The following is a 22887-nucleotide window of genomic DNA, read 5'->3' as shown; positions in this document are numbered from 1 at the left end:
TGTATGTAGTGTGTTAATGTTGGTGTTTATTTATAAAATACACTGGATATAAATATGGGTTATGAGCACAAGTGTTTAAAATGTATATTTGTATTTAGGCACAAGGATTGCACAACACTTTACTTGCAGGTAAAATGTAATATGTGAGCACGGGGAATTGCAGTTTATTAATTCACTTGCAGTTGTACTGAGACTCCAATTGAATGATAGATTAGCAATCGAGTCTAGGTACAACTGCATTAAAGCAGCATGTTGTGTGTTCGATGAGTGGAGAACGGGTGTGGAGACGAGAATTAAAAACAAAGAGAATGAAAAGTAATTGATTTCACTCACCGTGTTTGTCTGTTCGTCCACTGTTTACTGTTTTGTCATTTTATTTGTCTATTTTATTTGGCAACAAGTGCCATGTGCTGTTATGTTTAAATCTTTTGTTTATTATTATTTAATAAAACACTGGATGCCGTAGTGTCTCAGGTTCACCGCCATTACCTGTTTTGGTTTCTGTGTCCTTCCGGGTCTGATGTCACCACTAGAGTCATCCTGGTCACATATGGTGTCTGAAGAGGGATAAACCCAGCCTCCAAGTCAGACCAGGGAAGGACAGCATTTTTTTGCATGTTTTTCGACTATTTAAAAAAATAATAAAATAAAATTTTAAAATGGGGAAAAAGGTCCTGCGCTGTCTCTACCACGTTGGACGTCTGCCTCACCTGCCTGAAAGGTGAGGAATGGTGCTTTGCTGTTGGCGAGGTTGGGCACATAGCACCCGACCAACCCACTCCATTGCCAGAGACAGATGAGCCCGAATGCCCTATGCCTGAGTGGGAGGAGCCTGTGCATCCAGCACCCAGAAGGGGGGAGCCTGTGCATCCAAAGCCAGAGAGGGAGCTGTTCCCACCTCCACCAGCAGAGGGAGAATGCCTGCTGGTTTCACCTCCACCACCATCATTCGAGGGAGAGGAGCAGGATCTGCCTCTGCGTCCTCTGAGGCGGACTGGTCCACTCTCCTCTGAGGGGATTTGGGACAGGCTGACGGAGCATGAGAGGGATATCGAGGAGGCCCTCCCTGCTGTAACCAACCTCTTGTGGGCCCGAGATAGGGAGTGCTGGGAGGTATCAGAGGGAGAGGAGCCATCGCTACCGTCTCCAGCATCAGAGGAAGAGGAGCCATCGCTGCTGTCTCCACAGGCAGAGGGAGAATACCTGCTGGTTACACCACCACCCTCATGAGGAGAGGAGCGGGAGCCGCCTCTGCCTCCATCCCTACCACGCGGGGAAGAGAACCAGGAACTGCTGCCACAGAGCCAGCACTACCCCCTGAGCATTATCTTCCCTGCACAACACAGCACAGACACAGGCACCACATTCCTGGGATTAAAGGGAGAGCCACACCAGTCCCCTGCAAGTGAGGGAGAGCCGCACAAGTCCCCTGCAAGTGAGGGAGAGCCGCACCAGTCCCCTGCAACAGGGGGAGACTACATGCCACTCCCACCTCTGTCGCCAGGAGATTAAACACTGCCTCTGTCTCTGCCCCATCCGCTGCCAGGAGTAGAGCAGCAGGAGCTGCCTCTGCCTACGCCAACTCCACTACCAGGAGCAGAGCAGCTGGAGCTGCCTCTGCCTCCTCCACCACCATGGAAGGACTGCTTGCAGCTCCCACCTCCACCAGCAGAGGGTGAATTCCTGCTGATTCCGCCTCCACCGCAATGGGAGGACTGCTTGCAGCTCCCACCTTCACCAGCAGAGGGTGAATTCCTGCTGGTTCCACCTCCACCGCAATGGGAGGACTGCTTGCAGCTCCCACCTCCACCAGCAGAGGGTGAATTCCTGCTGGTTCCGCCTCCACCGCAATGGGAGGACTGCTTGCAGCTCCCACCTCCACCAGCAGAGGGTGAATTCCTGCTGGTCCGCCTCTACCCAAGGATGCCTGCCTCGCACCGCCCAAGGATGCCACATCTGCATCTCCTGGGGCTGCCTGCTGCTCCGCATCGCCTGGGGTTGCCTGCTGCTCTGCATCGCCTGGAGCTACTGGTTACAGGGTACGAGGAAGAAGTGGAGCTCCCACAGCCACCTCTGTGGCCAGGGACTCCCTCCCGAGTTTCCCTTCTGAGGGTCCGCTGCTGCTGCCGTCACCTCCCGATGGTCCGCTGCTGCTACTCTCCCCTGGGGTTGCTGGAACTGCTTTTCCTGGGGTTACTGTCAGCCCTGCTTTTCCGCAGGAAATACTGTGGCTGGAGCCCAACAAGGGGGAGTTGCCAGCTATGAAGAAGGGGAGATGAGTCAGGTGCATAGAGAATAGCAATGCAGACCTCTACATTGTTCAACACTGTAGTTATATAACAAAATCCCCCCTCTGAATCACTACCTTGAGAATTAATTTTAAGATTAAGTTGTCTCCTGGCAAGAATAAGAACACCCCTATGTTTACTCTGAGCAGAAGAGTGTGCCACCACCTGTTTATTTTGTTTATTTTGAAATCGGGTAACATCACCTGAAAGCAAGTGAGATTCCTCTATACACGCAATACCAGTTTTTTTTTTGTAGAAGAGAATCTAAGCATTGTCTTTACAGGTTGATTGGCCCCACACAAATTCCAGGAACTAATAACCACACTACCCATGGTCTAAGAAAGGAATAAAGATCTGTAAAACAGAATAAGATAGAGACATAGCACTCACAGAAACATAAATAGAATATGGAGAAATATCACTGGCTCGGCACTCATTGAATAGTAATATACTGTAGTATAACAACATGACATTGACAAGTACAAAACAAAAACAAACCAAAAAGAAAATCCAATAGTCATATACACCCCTCCTTGACAACCTCTCCCCACCCTACTCTCCACCCACCCAACCTCCCTCCCCAGCGCACACTGCAATCCCCATGAACAAAAATACCATGAGGGGGCTCACTAGACCCTAAAACCACCTCACATGTACTAAAGAAAGAACATACATACATACCGAAGGGAACCGAAGGGCCTTGCACACAGTGAAATCCGCAGGCACCACAAAATCCTGGAAATGTTGGCTGAGGAAAGCAGCAACCTCCTGGGTGTTAAAGGAGAAGCTCGCTCCGCCGTGATTAACATTCAGAACAGCAGGGTATACTAAAAAGTTATCAACTCCATGGGAGCGAAGCTTCACCCTGACCTCTCCAAACACCCTCCTCTTCGTAGCAGTAATGGAAGAATAATCAACATAGAAAGACAGTTTATGACCTTGGATGATAACCGGGTCTGATTTTCGAGCAGCCTGAAAAATGCGCTTTCGGTCAGTGCAGCGTAGGCACTGAAATATCAAAGTGTGGGCCCGACTGGAATCTTTATGACCACTGGAGTAAATGCAATTTGCTCCATCTAGCTCCAGAGAGGGCTGATCTCCACTAGACTTCATTGCCGAAAACCAACATGGAATTTGTTTTTGAAGAAAGTGAACAGGGTCATCACCTTTGACTCCCTCCGGTAGGCCCACCAGTCTTAAATTTCAATGACGATTTCTGTCCTCAAGATCCGCCATCTTGTCTTGCATTGCGTCAATACAAGCTTTGCACTGATTTATTTCACCTTTTTGTTGGCGAAGATCTGCTCTGGTGTTATCTTGCCTTGCAGTTAACTTCTTTACTGAGGACGCAAAACCAGTGACCTTGTTTTTAAGAGCATTGAGGACAACAGCGATATCAGCCACACTTTGAAGAATAGGCCGCGTCTATTGCTTCCTGGACTGACCCCTTGATGGCGAGTCTCCCAATCTTCAGGTCCCATTGACTTCTTCAAGCGCTTTCCCTCCAGTGTCGACTGAGGAGAAGCAACGGATGCCTGGCGCGAAACAGCCATGGTAATCTGACACTATGCACTTAAAGTAAAATAAAACAGAAAAAAATAGCAATGGGGACTGCAAATTGTTCAGTTAAGTTAAAATTAGTGAAGTGGTTTCAGGAGCCATCTGCACGGTACGGTTACAAATGTTGTTAACGCACATACTTGTTTATTTAAATGAAACGAGTTTGAAACATGTTCGTCTTTCTCCTTTTTTAGAACTACCCATCAACCACCGGGAGGAAACTACAATACCCATCAATCACTGGCAGGAAACTACAATACCCATCAAACACCGGCAGAGGCTTGCTACTATTCGATTTTTTAATTATTATTATTTTATTTATTTTTTTGCCAAATTGACGATTAATAGATTTATTTTTGATAAAAGAATTTAACAGGTTTTTTTGTCTTTATTTTTCAATTCAAGCAGAGCATGGGTGAAATCGACCTTCATGCTTCACATAAAACCCTGGCTTTTATGCCATTGAGAAAGTTTTATTTAGAGAAACTCCTTTATAATATTTGACATGCAACAAAACTAACTTTCTCTTACTATTCTGAGCTCCGCCCCTCTCCTGCTTCAGCACCGCTGGACTCACTGAACTCGCTTCATCCTGCCGCAGAAACTTCAGCCGTCTGTCAGAGTACTGTGTACAATACTCATTAAGTGTTTTCCTCTTGTGCCACATTTTCAAATCAAACTAGTAACTATCACCATATATACCTATATGGTATACCTAAATGGAGGATTGTGCACCTAAGGGGAAAGAAGTAGAACAAGCTGTGAATAAAGAAAGGACGTCATCATCTCCAGGGCCTAATGGAGTTCCATACAGAGTGTACAAGAGTGCTTCTGGAGTTCAACAAATCCTGTGGAAATTGATGAAAGTGGCATGGGAAAAACAGGATTTACCAAGACCATGGCGCCGAGCAGGTGGAGTCTTTATATCAAAAGAAAAAGTTTCTAAAAGCATCAGTTAATTTCGTCCTATTTCCCTAATAAACGTAGAATATCAGCATTATTGCTCAAAGATTGTCAACCTACTTATTAAAGAACTGCTTCATTGACACTTCAGTACAAAAAGTGGGCATTCCAGGTTTGCCAGGATGCTTAGAACACATCAGCGTAATCTGGCAACAAATTCAGTCAGCTAAAAAGGAGAGGAAGGAACTCCATTTGACATTCCTGGATTTGGCTAATACATATTGTTCAGTGCCACATGAACTTTGGGCAGAATTTGATTTTTTCAGCATACCGATGACAATAACAAATTTAGTGAAAGTGGACATTTGCAATTTAGTTTATCAAACTTCAGAGTTCAGCACTACATGGCAATGCCTAGAAGTTGGAATAATGGCAGGATGTACAATTTCTCCACTGGCTTTTACCATGGCAATGGAAGTAATTATAAGGGCATCAAAATTGGTAGTGGGAGGAGAGCGCTTGGCTTCTGAAATGCGACTACCATCAATTCGAGCATACATAGATGACATGACAACCGTGACTACAACAGTAACCTGCCCTAATCGGTTATTGGGGAAATTAACCAATAACATTGAATGGGCACAAATGCAATTCATGCCCACTAAATCATGGAGCATCTCTATAATTAAAAGGTAAATTAGTAGATAAAAGGTCCTACATTAATGGTGAGGCAATACCAACAGTGTCTGAGAAGCCAGTGAAAAGTCTAAGGAGATGGTACAACGGGGATCTAAAGGACACAGTTTGTGTGAGAGAAGTTAGATAACAAGCAGTGAAAGGATTGAAGAGCATAGACAGCAGAGCTTTACCGGGAAACTGAAACTGTGTACAAGGTTTCCTTGATAACAGTTCATACGTTAGGAGTGGGACTTTATAGTAAAGGAATACTGCAGCTACCAGTCTCTGCTCTAACCGAGGAGTTTAAGTGCGCCAAGATCTGACTGGAAATTACATTAGTAGATTCACATGACAGATGCGTAAGGGAGGCAGCACCTGTATTGAAAACTGGAAGAAAGTGGGCGGCAAAGAAAGCCATTGAAGATGCTAAGGCTTTCCTTCGAATCGGTGATATTATGGAGCAAGTTCAGCATGGAAAAGGGGCTCTTGGTCTCAGTTCAGCTCCTCCTACATGACACAAGGCAACCCCAGCTCAACGGAGGAAGCTGGTAGTCAATGAGGTGCAAAAGCAGGAGAGGATCAGGTGTGTAAAGGCCGTTTCCCAGACCAATCAGAGAGAATGGATGAGATGGAAGAGTGTAGAACAATACAAGATCAGCTGGTAAGACCTATGGATAATGTAACAGAGCAGGATCAGTTTTCTCATCGATCAACATATGATGTTCTCCCATCACCACAGAACCTAAACCTCTGGGTGGGTGAGGATCCCTCATGTCCTTTGTGTTCATCACCTGCAACATTAAGGCACATTTTGACAGGATGTAAGGTGGGTCTTAGCCAAGGGCGGTTTACTTGGTGCCATGACCAGGTGCTGCGATGTTTGGCCTGAGCATTGGAAGACAAGTGTAACATGACCAATAAGTTGCCACCAGTTCCATCAAAGCATTACACACAAGACAATATTCCTCCATCCAGTAGAGCAACCACCAAGAAAAGATGTTAAAACCAAGCATTGCCCAGAACAACTGGCAGATGTTTGCAAACAGCTTATTTTTCCACCTGAGATTGCCACCACTAACCTTCGACAAAACATTGTCTTGTGGTCTGGCCTTGTTCATCTGGTAGAGTTAACAGTGCCATGGGAGGATGCTGTGGATGAGGCGTATGAGAGGAAGAAACTTCGGTAGCTCAACTAGCTGCTGAAGCAGAACAGCGAGGATGGTGCATCCTAGTTTACCCAGTGGAGGTGGGTTGTCGAGGATTTGTGGCACACTCTACAACTTGGTTTCTCAGAGATGTCAGGTCCAGTGGCCAAGAATTGCGTCACACAGTGAAGAACTTATCTGAAGCAGCAGAAAGGAGGAGCAACTGGCTGTGGTTGAGACGGAAAGATTCTGGCGGGGGATCTCAAGCACAAAAAAAGAAAGCAATGCTGATGTACGGGTAAGTAAGCAGAGCTGAGTTGAGTGGGGGGATGGAGGGGGGGTGATGCTACGATGCCAGAATCACTGTCAAGCCCTCTTGAGGTGTTGTGGGCTAGTCAACGAAACACAGGACGGAAGGTAACCACTTGAAGACCCCAGAGATGTACCCTACTTAGCTCAATCCAGACGGTTGTCATGCTGATGCACTGGGTAGACCGTACTGTGGTTGATCCCTGGAGCCAGCATCACAGCCGCTGTGTGTGTGTTGATGTGCTGGGGAGGCAAAATAAGCTGATCCCCCTGAAGCCGGCATTACACTTCAGTCATCAACACCAGACAAAAGGACAGCTACATCATCAGATGGAAAGAAACGCAAATGGATGGAGATGCAGATGCATTAGTTTACTGTAAAGCTTAGTTGGCGCTTATCTTGACGAGTTCAAATCAGTATGAAGTTTTAACATCTATTCTTATGTAATGGGCATCATAATAGCAAAAGCCTACCTACACCTTAACCTGCTAATTTCAAAGTAGGCACTTTAAATGACAGGCACTGTAGCAGGCAAATGAAAATGCACAGTCTGTCTTGATGATTGACAGTCATTTAAATGCATGAGAGCATTCTAGCGCTGCTTCAGCAACGAGATCTGTCAGGATGAAATAACTAATGGTGAAACTACACTAGCCTATTAAAGGAGCCAATGGCCATTCAGAGAGGAACAGAGACAGGACAGATAACAAGTATAAAAACTGCTCAGTCTAAGACTATTTCTTAAATTATTATTTTTTGTAAGAAAAAAAAGGAGTGGTTTAACTGACATTTATCCTGTATAAATGTATTTCAGTTGAACTCATATTTTGGGGAATTCGACATTTAACGAGCTTTATCAATTAAATCAAAGTGGCAAGCCTACTTATACATTAACACTGTACACGGTGTCACTGTTTATAACAGGGTGACTGTTGCTCCCGGTAACCGTTTACTGCACAGAACACACAGCAACAGTCTTCTGTTATCTCTTATTACACTGAACACTACATCTATATTTTAATAGTGGTGCAATGAGCCTCCAGCATGAGTCAGTGCAGCTCCATTGCAACACATCCTAACTCCTGTATTGGGAGACAGTGGACACAACCCTCCTGTGATTATATACAAGAAAAAATGCAGCAATATTACTGAGCTGTACCGGTCAGTTGCAGCGTACTAGTTGCTTAGTTCACATCAAGCGGACTAGAAAATCCTGCAATCCATCTAACTTAATCCTGATTGCAGTGTACCAAACACATGATCCCAGTAATTAATTTATCTGACTGGAACAAATGGAACATTAGACCAATAACAAGGACTAACTACAGAGATGGCCAAAAGTTTTGCATCAGAATTAACACATTTTGCTTCATAAGAACATAAGAACATAAGAAAGTTTACAAACAAGAGGAGGCCATTTGGCCCATCTTGCTCGTTTGGTTGTTAGTAGCTTATTGATCCCAGAATCTCATCAAGCAGCTTCTTGAAGGATCCCAGGGTGTCAGCTTCAACAACATTACGGGGGAGTTGATTCCAGACCCTCACAATTCTCTGTGTAAAAAAGTGCCTCCTATTTTCTGTTCTGAATGCCCCTTTATCTAATCTCCATTTGTGACCCCTGGTCCTTGTTTCTTTTTTCAGGCTGAAAAAGTCCCTTGGGACGAATGAAGCCAGTTAAATAATGTTACGTCAACAGAATGACAAATTGAAATCTAACATGAAACACTGCTACTTCCGATGGACTTTAGTGATATCATTTTGCAGTTTCTTTGCTTAAACGATGTTAATAAGAAAACAATTGAGTGCAAACACCCAATCAGTTTCCAGATCTAGCGGGCTTCTATTTTGTATAGCTGCCCGCTGGAACACTTAAGTGCTTAACTGTGAATTATATTTTAAAATCAATCCACGCAATACCGGCTTTTTCCCTTAACATTCTAATCTACAACTAATCTGATAACATAAAAAGCTACTTAAACATACAATTGGACTCTGGTCTAGAGACAGGCAAAATCATGTCTGTGACAGGACACCGTAATGAAGGCTCAATTCGTAGCTACTAGAAAGCAAATCAACAGGAAAGACATGATTGGTCCACAATTCTGTCATCAGCTGGATCCAAACATCACCCATCAAAAATAGCCAGTCAAACTCCCAACCCTGTTTCAGTTTTTTCAGCACCAGCCAATCCACTCCCTGCCTGCTTGAATGACGCCCCGCCTCCAACAAGTGGTTTCAATTCCGTCTCTACACAGTCAGATACTACAAGGACTATTCAACAATTGTACATGGCCAGATAAATCATAGATTCATAAATCACACTGAATGTTACCAGATCTTCAACCAAAATCTAATATTATGTATAAGGGACCCTGGGTGAACAAATAACACAAAATTACGATACTTATTTAATTTATTTCTTAAAGAAAGTTATGCAACACCCAATGCCCCGATGTGAAAAAGTAATAGCCCCTTTAGACTCAATAACTGGTTATGCCACCTTTAGCAGCAATAACTGCAACCAAACGCTTCCTGTAGTTATTGATCAGTCTCTCACAGCGTCATGGAGGAATTTTGGCCCACTCCTTCACGCAGTACTGGTTCAACTCACATTTTTACATTTGTGGGTTTTCGAGCAGAAACTAGGCCATTCCAAAACTTTACATTTCTTGTTCTTCAACCATTCTGATGTAGACTTGCTTGTGTGTTTTGGATCATTGTCTTGCTGCATGACCCAGCTGTGCTTCAGCTTCAGCTCATGGATGGATGGCCTGACATTCTCCTGTAGAATTCTCTGATACAGAGCAGAATTCATGGTTCCTTCAATGATCTCAAGTCGTCCCGGTCCTGATGCAGCAAAAGGATTCCCCAAATTATGACACTACCACCACCATGCTTGACCGTTGATGAGGTTCTTACTGTGGAATGCAGTTTTTGGTTTTTTTGCCATACATAACGGGGCCCATGTTGGCCAAAAAGTTCCACTATTGACTCATCTGTCCATAGAACATTGTTCCAGAACTCTTGAGGATCATTCATGTGCTTTTTGGCAAACCTGAGAACAGCATTCATGTTCTTCTTAGGGAGCAGTGGTTTCCGCCTTGCTACTCTGCCATGAATCCCATTTTTGCCCAGTGTCTTTCTGATGGTGGAGTCATGAACACTGACCTTAGCCGAGGCGAGAGAGGCCTGCAGATCCCTGGATGTTGTTCTAGGGTTCTTTGCAACTTCCTGGACGATTTTATGTCTTGTTCTTGGAGAGATTTTGGCAGGACGGCCACTCCTGGGAAGATTCACTACTGTCCCAAACTTATTCCATTTGGACAATATGGCTCTGACTGTGGTTTGTTGGAGCCCCAGAGCCTCGGAAATGGCTTTGTAACCCTTTCCAGACTGATAGTCATGAACACCTTTTTTTCCCCGGAGGTCTTCAGGAATTTCTTTTGGTTCGTGGCATGATCTGCCTCTAGAACCTGTGTGCTGACAACTTCACTCTGATGGTAAGGGCCAAAGTTAGTCAGATTTACATTGGGCAGGGCTGGCCCAAATCAGGCCTGATTGTTAACCAAAGTATTCAAACAGCTGAACCTAGCCATCCCTTTAATTGGGTTGAGTTAACTGGGGGGGGGCAATAACTTTTTCACACCTGAAAATTGCATGTTTGATTACCTTGCACACAAACAAATGAAAGAAGCACCAAACTTTGGTGTCATTTTTTTCCCCTCAGACTCCCTCTATATACACACACACACACACACACACATATATATATATATATATATATATATATATATATATATATATATTGCAAGACTTTATTCTCATGGATCTGACTGCCCGAACGTGAAAACATATTAAATGTACAGAATAAAGTTTTCAGATGCACTTGTCATTTCAGAGTAAAAATGCAGCTGCCTCTACAAAAAAAAAAAGTAACATTCACATTTCAATCTGGCAGATCATATTTCCATTTAAACTGCCAACACTGTTGCATAGGTGCAGAAAAACTTAACTGCATGATAATGGACCATTAGTTGTTTATAGTTAAAGCATATTAACTGGAATTGTATTGCGTTAAATTGAAAACGGCACCAAAAAGTACATTAAAAAATATATATTTTAAACATAGGGCATATATAAAAAAAAATATATATATATAGTGTGAGACTTTCTCACTGCCCTCAGCCCCCCCCCCCCCCCCCAACGTGATGAACATATGAAATGTACAGAATAAAGTTTTCTGATGTTCTTGTCATTTCAGATAAAATGCAACTGTCTGCAAAAAAAATAAAAAAAATGTAATAAAAAAAGCAGCAAATGCTTAGAATGAGCCAGCTTACTAAGTTAGTCTTATCCTTCACAGTACTAAGTTAATCCACTTGAACAGGATCATCACGAATCTGACTTGGTACATTGCTGCAAGCAGGATCTTGTTCAGTTTGATTTAGCAGATGATCTACCTGTGAGGATTAACTTTTGGTATGCTGCAATCAGGATTTCAAGGTGTATTAACTCTAGTCCAATCAGCTGGACTAAACCTGCTTATCCACTAGTTACACACATCAAGTGGCACATCTGGTACGCTGCAACTCACTAAACCTTTGGGGGTTGGTACTTTCCCTGTTATGTGACTCACTAGTGCGAGTTTCTGGAATGGGTTCATGCAGAAAGAAACAATACAAGAGTTTAATACCAATACTTTATTAAACTTAGACAACAGCAAGCAATGCAGGAAGGTACTGAAATGCACTTGTCTTACAAATCTTGCTGATACAGAGAGGTGCAGTATTCTAGTCTTTCTTTACCATGGTTTACTATATTAATCAAATCATTAATCAGCTCACACAAGGTTTAATTGTGCAGTCAAGTCTCATTAGAATTCAGATTACACAATTTGATTTTCTGTACTTAAGACCCATACAGTTTACAAATACAATGCATATTGCAAAGCTACACGTTACGCAATATTCAGTCATTCATTTCATTAGTTTTAGAATCGTGAGGAATTTACAAGACAAATCCCCCAGGCAGTTGCCCAGTAAGGATGGTGCAGTCTTATCTCTGGAATGCTACATATTGGGGTCAGGATACTCGTTCCCATCAATGTATTTATTTTCAAGTTGAATAAGTTTAAATGCTAAACCCTGAAACTCATTTCCCACACATCCATTTCTCCAGACTCATCCATCAGATGAGGTGTGGAATACATGTTTATCATTTAAAATGTATGCTCTTAAGATTGAGACACATAACAGTAATTACACAAGGATTCATAATGCAAGGTGAACACAGTATGGAAGGGAATTTCACACATTTAAATAAGTGGTGAAATGTTGAATAATATGCTAGATGTCTAACCGGTCACATGAATACATTTAATGTATTCAGTTTAGTAATTTATCATCATACACGTTTCATATCCAACTGCTGTTATACCAGAGTAAGGGTGGATATTATAAAAAGGAAGGGTTTTGGCAGTTGTCTTCAAGTAGCTTTAGGTTTGAGTACTCAGAAATTGTAATGCTCGAAGTACTCAAGCAATATATTTCTGTAAAAGCCAAACCCTATTATGAAAGACAGCAGCCTTTAAAAAGCTCGGAGGCAGACCTTTTAATATCAGTCACAGTGATCTTTACAATTCCAAAATCCTGAGCTTTTTTTTCCCCAGAAGTATTTAAAAAATGTTTCCATTGTAAGCACATGTCAGTTTCTCTTCCTTGCTGCAGCCATTGTGCATTAGTGCTGTGCACTGGGGGATTCTAATCTTTATATATATATTATATATATATATATACATATATAAATATGAAATTGTTAAATGTACAATCTGAAAATGTGATGAATATGTATAGTTCCACCTCCACTGACAACTTCAATTATAGCCATTGTTTGATTGAAAAGGACATGTAAATAGAAAGATTTCAAGAAATACTTTGGTGTGTACATTTTTGATTTTTTTTTTTTGTGACGTAAATATGTTGTTATTTGCTTATTTAGGGGATCTTCGCTTGGAAAATACGAACCAGGGCTGTCAGTATATATCTTAATGTACTATAAAAAGAGTGTGTGTGTGTGTGTGTGTGTGTGTGTGTGTGTGAATATGGTTTAAACTCTGACATTGCGTAGCATTTAAAGGTTCATAAAAATGTACCAATAGCACGTCCCTAGAGCATAGTCTTTAAGGTTCCTCTTTGTGAACTCGCTGGTGGTTTTGAAGGCTTTGTTTAACGCGGAAACTCTTCCCACAGTCAGAGCAGCAATATGGTTTCTCTCCTGTGTGAATACGCTGGTGAGAAATAAGGCTGTTTGACTGATTGAAACTTTTCCCACAGTCAGAGCAGCAATACGGTTTCTCTCCAGTGTGAATTCGCTGGTGTTTTTTTAGGTCTCCTGAATCTCTAAAACTTTTCCCACAGTCAGAGCAGCAATATGGTTTCTCTCCTGTGTGAGTTCGCTGGTGTGCTTTCAGGTTTCCCGTCTGACTAAAACTCTTCCCACATTCAAAGCAGCAATATGGTTTCTCTCCTGTGTGAATTATTTGGTGTTTTTTCATGTTTCCCCAGTTACTGAAACTCTTCCCACAGTCAGAGCAGCAATACGGTTTCTCTCCTGTGTGAATTCGCTGGTGTGTTTTCAGGTCTCCTGACTGATTGAAACTCTTCCCACAGTCAGAGCAGCAATACAGTTTCTCTCCTGTGTGAATTTGCTGGTGTGAAACAAGGCTGTGTGACCGACTGAAACGCTTCCCACAGTCAGAGCAGCGATACGGTTTCTCTCCTGTGTGAATTCGTTGGTGTGCTTTCAGGTTTCCTGCCTGACTGAAACTCTTCCCACAGTCAGAGCAGCAATAAGGTTTCTCTCCTTTGTGAATTTGCTGGTGTGAAACAAGGCTGTCCGACCGACTGAAACTCTTCCCACAGAGAGAGCAGCAATACTGTTTCTCTCCTGTGTGAATTCGCTGGTGTTTTTTCAGATTGCTTGAGTGACTGAAACTCTTCCCACAGTCACTGCAGCAAAATGGTTTCTCTCCTGTGTGAATTCGCTGGTGTGAAACAAGGCTGTTTGACTGATTGAAACACTTCCCACAGTCAGAGCAGTGATGTAGTTTCTCTCCTGTGTGAAATCTCTGTGTTTTTTTAAAAAGTCCTAACTTGGTGAAATCTTTCCCACAGTCAGTATCTTCTCCACTGCCTGCCGTCTCTTTAGCTGCTGGACTGGAACCTGGAAAATATGAACAGGAAAGAAAGTAAAAGGGACTGCTTATAGGCTTAGGGCATGTGGCTAGCTGGTGGAAAGGATTAAAGCATGTGAATTTCAGCTGTGGGCTTGCACTGGGTTATACCAGTTTAAAAAAGCCATGTTAAACTTTAATTTATGTATTAAAAGCAGTCAGTAATGACTCTGCTTTTGAAGTTAACCAGCAACGAGTCCTATCTTGAACTGGTAGGAGTGGTACAGAAAAAACAAAGCTATTAAATGTAACCTACGTGCTCCCTCCCTCCCTCCCTCTCAACCACACTGTGGATATCACGCAATCTAGAATGACAATGTCACAGGTACTGGGAGTCACTCACCTGCTAAACTGTATTCTGAATGTGACTGTCCATCTTTCTTTCCACCTCCTTGCATGCTGTTGGGAGAGCCTCTCTCGCCAGCATCTTTCCCTCTCACGCAAATTCTCTCCAGCACCATGCTACACTCCCGCAGGCGTACAGGCTCCAGCTCAGGGATGTTTGGTTTCAAGTCCTCGGATTCTTCCTTCCATGGTTCCATGTGTTCAAACTCTACTTCAGGGGGCTCCTGTTTAATACGGACAATCTCCAGTACCTCTTCTTGCTTAACAAGAAGGGGTTCTTCTGTCTGGGGGATCTCCAGTTCATTGTACTCGGCTTTAATGTCAGAGACCTCTGGCTGACTGCTGTCACATTGCATCTCACAGAGCTCCTGTTTAATGGGGAGGGAAGCCAGCTCAGGGACAGCTTCAAGTTCAGGGAACTCCTCTTTAATCTGGACAGATTCCATCTTCACACTGTCCATGACAGCTCACGGGATTCTGTTTAGTAGCTGCTGGGAAAAAAAAAAAAAGTACATTTATTTATTCAAGTACAGACAGTGGGTAAAGTGAGGCGGTATACAACGGAAAGAAGAAAAAAGACAGTGGCATACCGGCAAAAGAAAAAAAAAAAAAAATCTAGGGGGAAAAACATTACATGAATATTACACTGGTACAGAACAACCTACCCGCAACTCTCTTGTTTCAACCAAAACAACTTTGACTTCAGTGTCTCCACGGGGCGCAAGTGTTTCACCTCAGGTCATGCCCTTATTCTATGGAAACACTTCCCCTGTAGGTCACTGTATCCGTAAGTTTGACAGTTTGTACACCACAAAGATATCAGAGCTACAAAAAGAAGTATGAACAAAGCCTGAACTAAATCAGCAAACTTCTCATCAGCCAGGATCTTCAATACCTAGACAAGAGCAAAGAATCTCCCCCGCAAGTATTCATTCTGTTGATTGCCCTGGTTGTTTGGAGTAAACAACAGTATCTGGAATAGAAAGAGAAAAATAAATAGCTGTTTGTTTTGAAAGGTTCTACCATGATGGAAACAAATCTGTCCATGCCAAATAGGGTCTCCTAGCCATATTTGTCACTCCAGCACAATTTTTTAAATAATTTAACAAAGTGCAGTTTATAACCATACTGATTTGATTTACATTCTTTGCAAATTACATTCCATCAGTACATTTCAATGCATAACCATTGAAATTAGATGTTTTAGCAGACAAGATTCAAAGATGGCTCAAAACACAAACTGGGCATGCGCAAATGAATTCTCATGCGCACTGACTACAAATGGCACTGTTTGGAATGATTACAAAATGAAATTGTGTTTTGAAGGATTCAGGGGCTTGGACTTTAAGCAGGACGTTTTCTTTTCAGGGTGAAAATTCGCCAGGTGTTTCCATATTGGAGAAATTGTCTGATTGTCTGAAAGTATTTTACTTTTTTGTGGTGTCCTCAGTGAATGAAAAGTAGCTCCAAACAGCTGACTTGTTCTTTCCCTTAGTTTTACTCATCGTCAACATTTTGACCAAACTAATGATGTTGTTCTTAGCCAGAGCCCCTATCATACTATTGAGTAAGAAACCAGCAATACTGCAATACCACCGTTACGTGGCACTGTTGAGCAAGAAGCAACGGTTACCGGTACTTCTGATTCATGCAAACTACCCAGCAAACACATAACATTGTATAATGTTTTTCAAAAGTTGAACAAATGTTAAAGCACAAACATCTCCAAGTAATATCCTCTAGATGTTAACAAAACATTTTGCAATATTTAGATATTTTAATAAGATTATAAAAATGTTATTATAATATTTAAGTCATGTCTTCTAAATCTGAATTATAAAAGTTGTAGATTAGACCAAGTAATTAAAAATTGTGTTTTCTAAATAGTAATAAAATATACATTCAAATATCATACTGCGTTCCTTAACTACTACAAAACTGGTATCTGACATGTAGGTTAATTCTCCGGTACTTTTTTCTACAGGCAGATCCTTGACTTAAGAACTAGGGCTGTATTAATAATAATAAAAATAATATCTATTTTTATATAGCGCCTTTAATAGTGGACCAACATCACAAAGCGCTATATAGAGGTAGGCTGTGAACTGCATTATATGCATTCACTTACAGTAGGACATTGATTTAACATCTCATCCACAGGATGGAGGGTTAGGGAAAAGTTGTTGTATTAAAATCCACTACCAATTGTTATAGCAACTCTACATGGTGCCACTGCCATGTATGGAGCAGGGTATACAGTAACCAAAGCACTGGGGGTACCTATAGTGGGTGTAGTGCTTCAATAAAATATGAACTGAATACCTAGTGTGCAAGACAGTGTAAGAGAAGTGCTATGGTAAAATATGTTTGAAACATACAAAATACATGCTAACACTAATAATTTTAATTTCGAAAAAACTGAGCACCGTCCACCCCTTCCCCTCCAGCTCATGTTAACAGGAGACAAACTTCTTCATTCACCATCTCAACAGCGTAAACTGTGCTGAAAAAAAATGTCTTGAAACCCCCCTGCTGTTTGGGATTTTTTCTGTTAAATGCCCAGATGACCAAGAAAAAAGTTGAATGCAAACTGTGCAAGCGACTGTTGATGTATTATGTAGGCACAACCAATCTCTGGGGTCACTTTTCAATCGTAAGTTCATATAATTATTATTATTAGTAGTAGCTGTAGTAACTAGATAACCTGCTTGGAACGGTGACTGTTAAATTATGTTTGTTCTGCTTAGTCAGCTGCAGTTAAAGCTGCTGCAATCAATTATGTGTAAATAAAAAACACATTTTCATTTAAATCATAAAAACATGATTACTGTTCTATATAACGTATTTTGAAACTACACGTGAATGTTTTATTCCATTTATATAGCTTACCTGTAAAATAGGATTGTCAATCAAATATATATAAAAGTAGCTATGGTGACGTCACCAGTAAATTATGCTAATTAGCACCATTGAAGGTTCGAACCTTCCTTCAGTAATGTGCTCCTAACCTTCAAAGGCCAGTCAAATCCCAGAATGCCTAAATAAGCATGGTAATTTACCAGAATAAAAAACAGTAATGAAAAAGAAAATGTGGAACATAATGCACAACTAGAGTCAACGAAAGACAACATTTTATTCAAATTCTTTGTCATATTATGTATTTAGTAAGGCAAGTTTATTTTTCTGTTAAACGTGCTCCTGGCTATAATGTTCTCCTGTCCGGCTGTACAGAATTCCTGGGGAAGAACCCTGTCTGTTAGTAAATATGGCAGAAAATTATAATTTATCACATATGTTAGTCTCACTACAGGTGGCACTGGAACAGTTTTTAAAGTGTGGTGCTGAAAGGCATTTAACAAAACTAACCCTTGCTACCGCACCCCCAGCACGCATAGTTTCAGCACACTTGCTCACTACGTGCATGCTAACTCTAAGAGAACATGGGGCAATATATATGTAAAACTGTAATTACATTACAGATAAACTAATTAATCCTGCAACAAAACTGTAATAGCGGTTAGGAGATATATATATATATATATATATATATATATATATATATAAACACACCCCCCACACATTAATTGCAAGGTTTGGAACGCTCTTCATAATGTTAAAATGCCTCCAGGCTTTTCCACTCGTGTTGACGTCGTATTCCTATGACAGACAAGGACCAATCAGAACGCGAGACTTATGCGGTTCCGACCTGTGCGTCATGCCTCGTGTGTGGGTGGACACGGCGAGAGTAGCAGCCGCAGATGGGAGATGGTGCAGAAGAATAGGAATAAACATCATTAATGTTAACTAATAAACCATGAAATACAGTTCATGTGAACCGAGACCCACCTGTGCACCCGGACCTTCATTACATGTTCACTAGAGTAAGGACGTTACACCGAGCTTGTACAATACTGTAACTTATTCATTCTCTGCTGTTCTTTCAACCTTTTTCATAAGGAAATTGAATTAAATAAAACTTGAAAACGTGCGAGTTCTGTTATTATATGCATGTTAATTCCACGGCTCATTGCAGCCATGGTTTAAACGACACTACCTGTGGGGTGTCGAGTTGACCGATAATCAATAACATATTGTAGCGAAATAGGTTAACGCAGGTAGCCGCCTCACACAGGGCGAGGCAATCCACCCACACGGACACACGAATATATGGGATATATATACTAATATATATATATATATATATATATATATATATATATATATCATATATGTGATCACGTCACCTACCAGCCCTGCTGCTGCCTGCCCCTGTGCACGCTACACACACACACACACACACACACACACACAAGTCAATTTACACAAGTCTCGTTTATCACTGTACACACAGTGGTACACCGGTAGTTTGGCAACACCTCAAAAAAAGTAACTGGGCCTCACAGGTGTTGTCTATAATATTAAAACATAAAATCACCGTTACCTGGTTTTGTACTCATTTCCCCGGCGCGTTTTAGTTTGTTATATTTTAAATGGACTCGGTCGGTCTTGTTGATTGCGCCATGCCTGTTCATTTAACAAAGGGACTGCCAAACCCGTGCGTCGCAAATTAAGCTGTAATTAATACAAAAATAATGCAACTTACCTTTTTTTTTAATCTTCCATGCCTTACACACTGGTATCAATATCGTTTAACTAAACTAAAAAAAAAACACTCTGCACGGCTCAGTGTTTATCTAATCCTGTCTGAGAAACGACGCTATTTGTTTGAAATGCCAGGCCAGTTTTCCCAGATGTATTCTGTGGGCGTGCTCCTAACAGTGTCTCAGCCAAAACTCTGCAGAACTGAGGCTGCTGCATCTTACCAAGGATAATAAAAAGGAGCGGACAGTGTGGGCGGGGCTTAGATGGGAGCCCACACAGCCCAGTGTACCGAGTCTGCTGCGGAAAGGAATACTTTGAATGGGCGTTTCATTGACTGTAATGTATACAGGATTAATATATTCACTGCCATTCTTAGTTGTTCATTTGATTACATTACTAAAATATATGTATTTTAGCATCGGCTTTTACAGATGAGGCTTTGCGTACGTCCAACAAAATGAGGATTTCATTTAAATGGAAAACTCTGTGACTGATCTGAACTAAGTGGTTGGATGTTAAAGCATTGGAAGTTGCATTTAGAATAACATGACAGCCGCTAACATTTATTTACCAGTGATGTCTAACGTCCCCTGTATGTATCTAACATAGTTATATTGGATATTATAAATCACATATGAGAAATTAACCAATTAAAGAGCAGCATTTCCAAACATTCCTATATTTCTTGTCATGTGTGTAAATGTCGTCCCGTGCAAATGTGTTTATAAAAATGCACAACTGCAAAACACGTGGGGGGGGGGGGGGGGGGGGGGGGGGCGTAGGAATAGATTTTGCCTGAGGCAAAAATCTAATTTATGTCTAAAAAACCTGGATATGCTGTTTATGTTAAGGTGGTGATAGTTATCATCTTATAAAGCCTGAAGACTATAAATACAAACCGTAACGCGATATGAATAAGTAGGTGTGTATACCTTCATTGAGAGACCGTTTGGTTCACTGCTACTGAAGTTAATGCCAAGACTGATGACACTGATGCTACAATTGGAACTGGCAAGACTAGCGCTGCCACTCCTAGGACTGATAAGACTGGTGCTAACACTGCTGGGACTGGTAAGACTGGTGCCGACACTGCTGGGACTGGTAAGACTGGTGCCGACACTGCTGGGACTGGTAAGACTGGTGCCGACACTGCTGGGATGGTAAGACTGGTGCTGGCACTGCTGGGACTGGTGCTAACACTGCTGGAACTGGTAAGACTGGTGCTGGCACTACTGAGACTGGTAAGACTGGTGCTGACACTGCTGGGACTGGTAAGACGTGCTGACACTGCTAAGTGATGCTGATACTGTTAGAACTGGTAAGACTGGTGCTGACACTGATGGGACTGGTAAGACTGATGCTGATACTGCTAGAACTGGTGCTGACACTGGTGGGACTGGTAAGACTAGTGCTGACACTGGTGGGACTGGTAAGACTGGTGCTGACACTGCTGGGACTGGTAAGACTGGTGCTGACACTGCTGGGACTGGTAAGACTGGTGCTGACACTGCTGGGACTGGTAAGACTGGTGCCGACACTGCTTGGACTAGTAAGACTGGTGCTGGCACTGCTGAGACTGAAAAGACTGGTGCCGGCACTGCTGAGACTGGTAAGACTGGTGCTGACACTGCTGGGACTGGTAAGACTGGTGCTGGCACTGCTAGAACTGGTAAGACTGGTGCTGACACTGATAGAACTGGTAAGCCTGGTGCTGACACTGATGGGACTGGTAAGACTGGTGTTGACACTGCTTTTCAATGCTGTCAGAGAATTTTTAGTTTTGTACTTTGGGCGAGTCAAAAAAAGAAATGCAAGGCTTTATAGGTGTTTGATAACCAAATCAATACACAAGTTAGGTGGTCTGTGATGAGGTATTACCTTTCGAAGGTTTGGTGAATAAATATGAAACTGTTCTTGAGTTATTAAAATTAAACAGATAACAGGCTAGCATCTGGATAGCATCTATTTTTGTAAAGTTGATCCGGTTCTGCAGCCTTAAGTGTGTGTTGAAGTGTTCATGTGTATCCATGGCTACAGCACCAGTGGATCATGATGATGGATGTCTCTTGTGTCCTCTGGAAAGAGTGGGCATGTGGCAAAGTGCCCGCCCCTGTGTGTATTTTGTGTTGTGTGTTAAAGTTGGTGTATAGTCATTGGTAAACGGGATATAAACAGGTCTGTGTAACACAAGTGTTTAAAATGTATATTTGTATTTAGGCACAAGGATTGCAAAGCACTTCACGCGCAAGTAAAAAGTAATAATATGTGAGCACAGGGAATTGCACTTTATTAATTCACGTGCAGTTGCACCGCGACTCCAATTGAATGATTGATTAGCAATCGAGTCTCGGTACAGCTGCATAAAAGTGGCATGTTTTCACTCACTCTGGGTTGTGTGTTCGGTGAGTGGAGAACAGGATTGGAGACGGAGGTGGTGGTAATAATAATAATAATAATATTAGTAGTAGTTAAAAATATCAGCTCACCGTGTTTGTTTAGTTTTAGTCCGTTTTGTTTCATCTCTTTGTTTTGGCTACTAGTGCCATGTACTGTGTTTTGTTTGTCTTACAACCTTTTATTTTCTGTCTGTGCACTGTTAAATGCTGAGCGAGACCATTCGCTCGGCTTCACCAAACTCCACCTCTGTTGTTTATTTCCTGGTTCCTGGTTTCTGGTCTGAAGTCACCCACTGCAGCCATCTTTGTGACAGGGGACCACTGCGACATCACAGTGCTGAGTGGTCCTTGTGGTCCGGATTACAGTGACGTCACAGCACCAAGTGATCCTGACCCCTTCGCGGAAGCCTTACAAACTGAGACATCATTTGGAGACAAGACATACTAGACTGAAGGGTAATCCATTTTACTTTTTTGAAAGAAAACTTGAAGCATTACATCAGCAAAAAAAGTGCTATTAGCAAGCATTCCGTAGTGTCTTAAGGCTTCTTAAATGTCATTTACCAGCAGCAAATGATGTTTGTTTCTGTTATGCTTGGGGAAAGCTCTGCTATGCAGGATGGTGCCATTGCATTGTAAAATAAAGCGAGTTGCCGAATTTCAGAACTTGCCCCTGATGTGAAAGATCAAGTGTTGAATTGCATTAAGACAAGCCAATTCTATGCTATTCAATTTGAGACAACTGATATCCCTGCAGCTGCACAATTGTTTGTTTACGTTAGATCTGTGCCTAAAACATCATTTCTGGAAGAATTTGTTTTTTTGTCAACCCCTTCCAAATCGCACAACCGGTTAATAGATATTTGCAGTGGTAGATAATTTTGTTCACAAAGGTGGTATGAATTGGGATTTGCAGTGACAGAGCTCAATCCATGAAGGGAAAACATAGCAGTTTGGTTACACGAGTTCAGCAAGCAGATCCCCGTGCTAAATAGACACACTGCATGATCCACAGAGAAGCCCTGACCGCACAGAAAACGCACGACACTGAAGGCAGTTATGCAGCAAGCAGTGCAGGCAGGCCTAATCTGTTTTATAAAATCATAGCCATTAATGCACATTTATTTTTAGTTCTGTGCCAGGCATTAGTGCATTGGGCGTACCTTCGATTTGCAAAAATGTGTCTTCATAAGTGTGGACTCGCATGTATCTTTTGCGATCGGTTGAACCGAAACATAGTTTTAAGCTTATAGAATCTACTGTTTAGTTAGTGGTAGTAATAAGCAAACAGAAGCTGAGATGTGTGTCTTTTCGTTCACATAAAGTCAGAAATAAATAATAAATAAAGTAAATACAGTATAATTGTAAATCTCGAAAAACTACTCACTTCTAAATCTTTTGTAGTCATCTTTGTATTACTTTAGTATAA

At 41.9% G+C, this 22887-nt stretch overlaps 1 protein-coding gene and 1 pseudogene across 1 annotated transcript in view; one reads left to right on the top strand and one right to left on the bottom strand.

Moving 5' to 3' along the window:
• The window catches only part of LOC121298975 (ras/Rap GTPase-activating protein SynGAP-like), a 357605-nt gene that overhangs the window by 152423 nt on the left and 182295 nt on the right, over positions 1 to 22887 (top strand). The window lies entirely within an intron of this gene.
• LOC121298803 overlaps positions 12934 to 22887 on the bottom strand; it is a 90672-nt pseudogene continuing 80718 nt past the window's right edge.

The sequence above is a fragment of the Polyodon spathula genome, chromosome 24 (genome assembly GCF_017654505.1).
Source record: "Polyodon spathula isolate WHYD16114869_AA chromosome 24, ASM1765450v1, whole genome shotgun sequence".
NCBI classification, from domain to species: Eukaryota; Metazoa; Chordata; class Actinopteri; order Acipenseriformes; family Polyodontidae; genus Polyodon; species Polyodon spathula.
The sequence above is the reverse complement of the archived record's forward strand: the minus strand, read 5'-3'. Positions and strand labels throughout refer to the sequence as shown.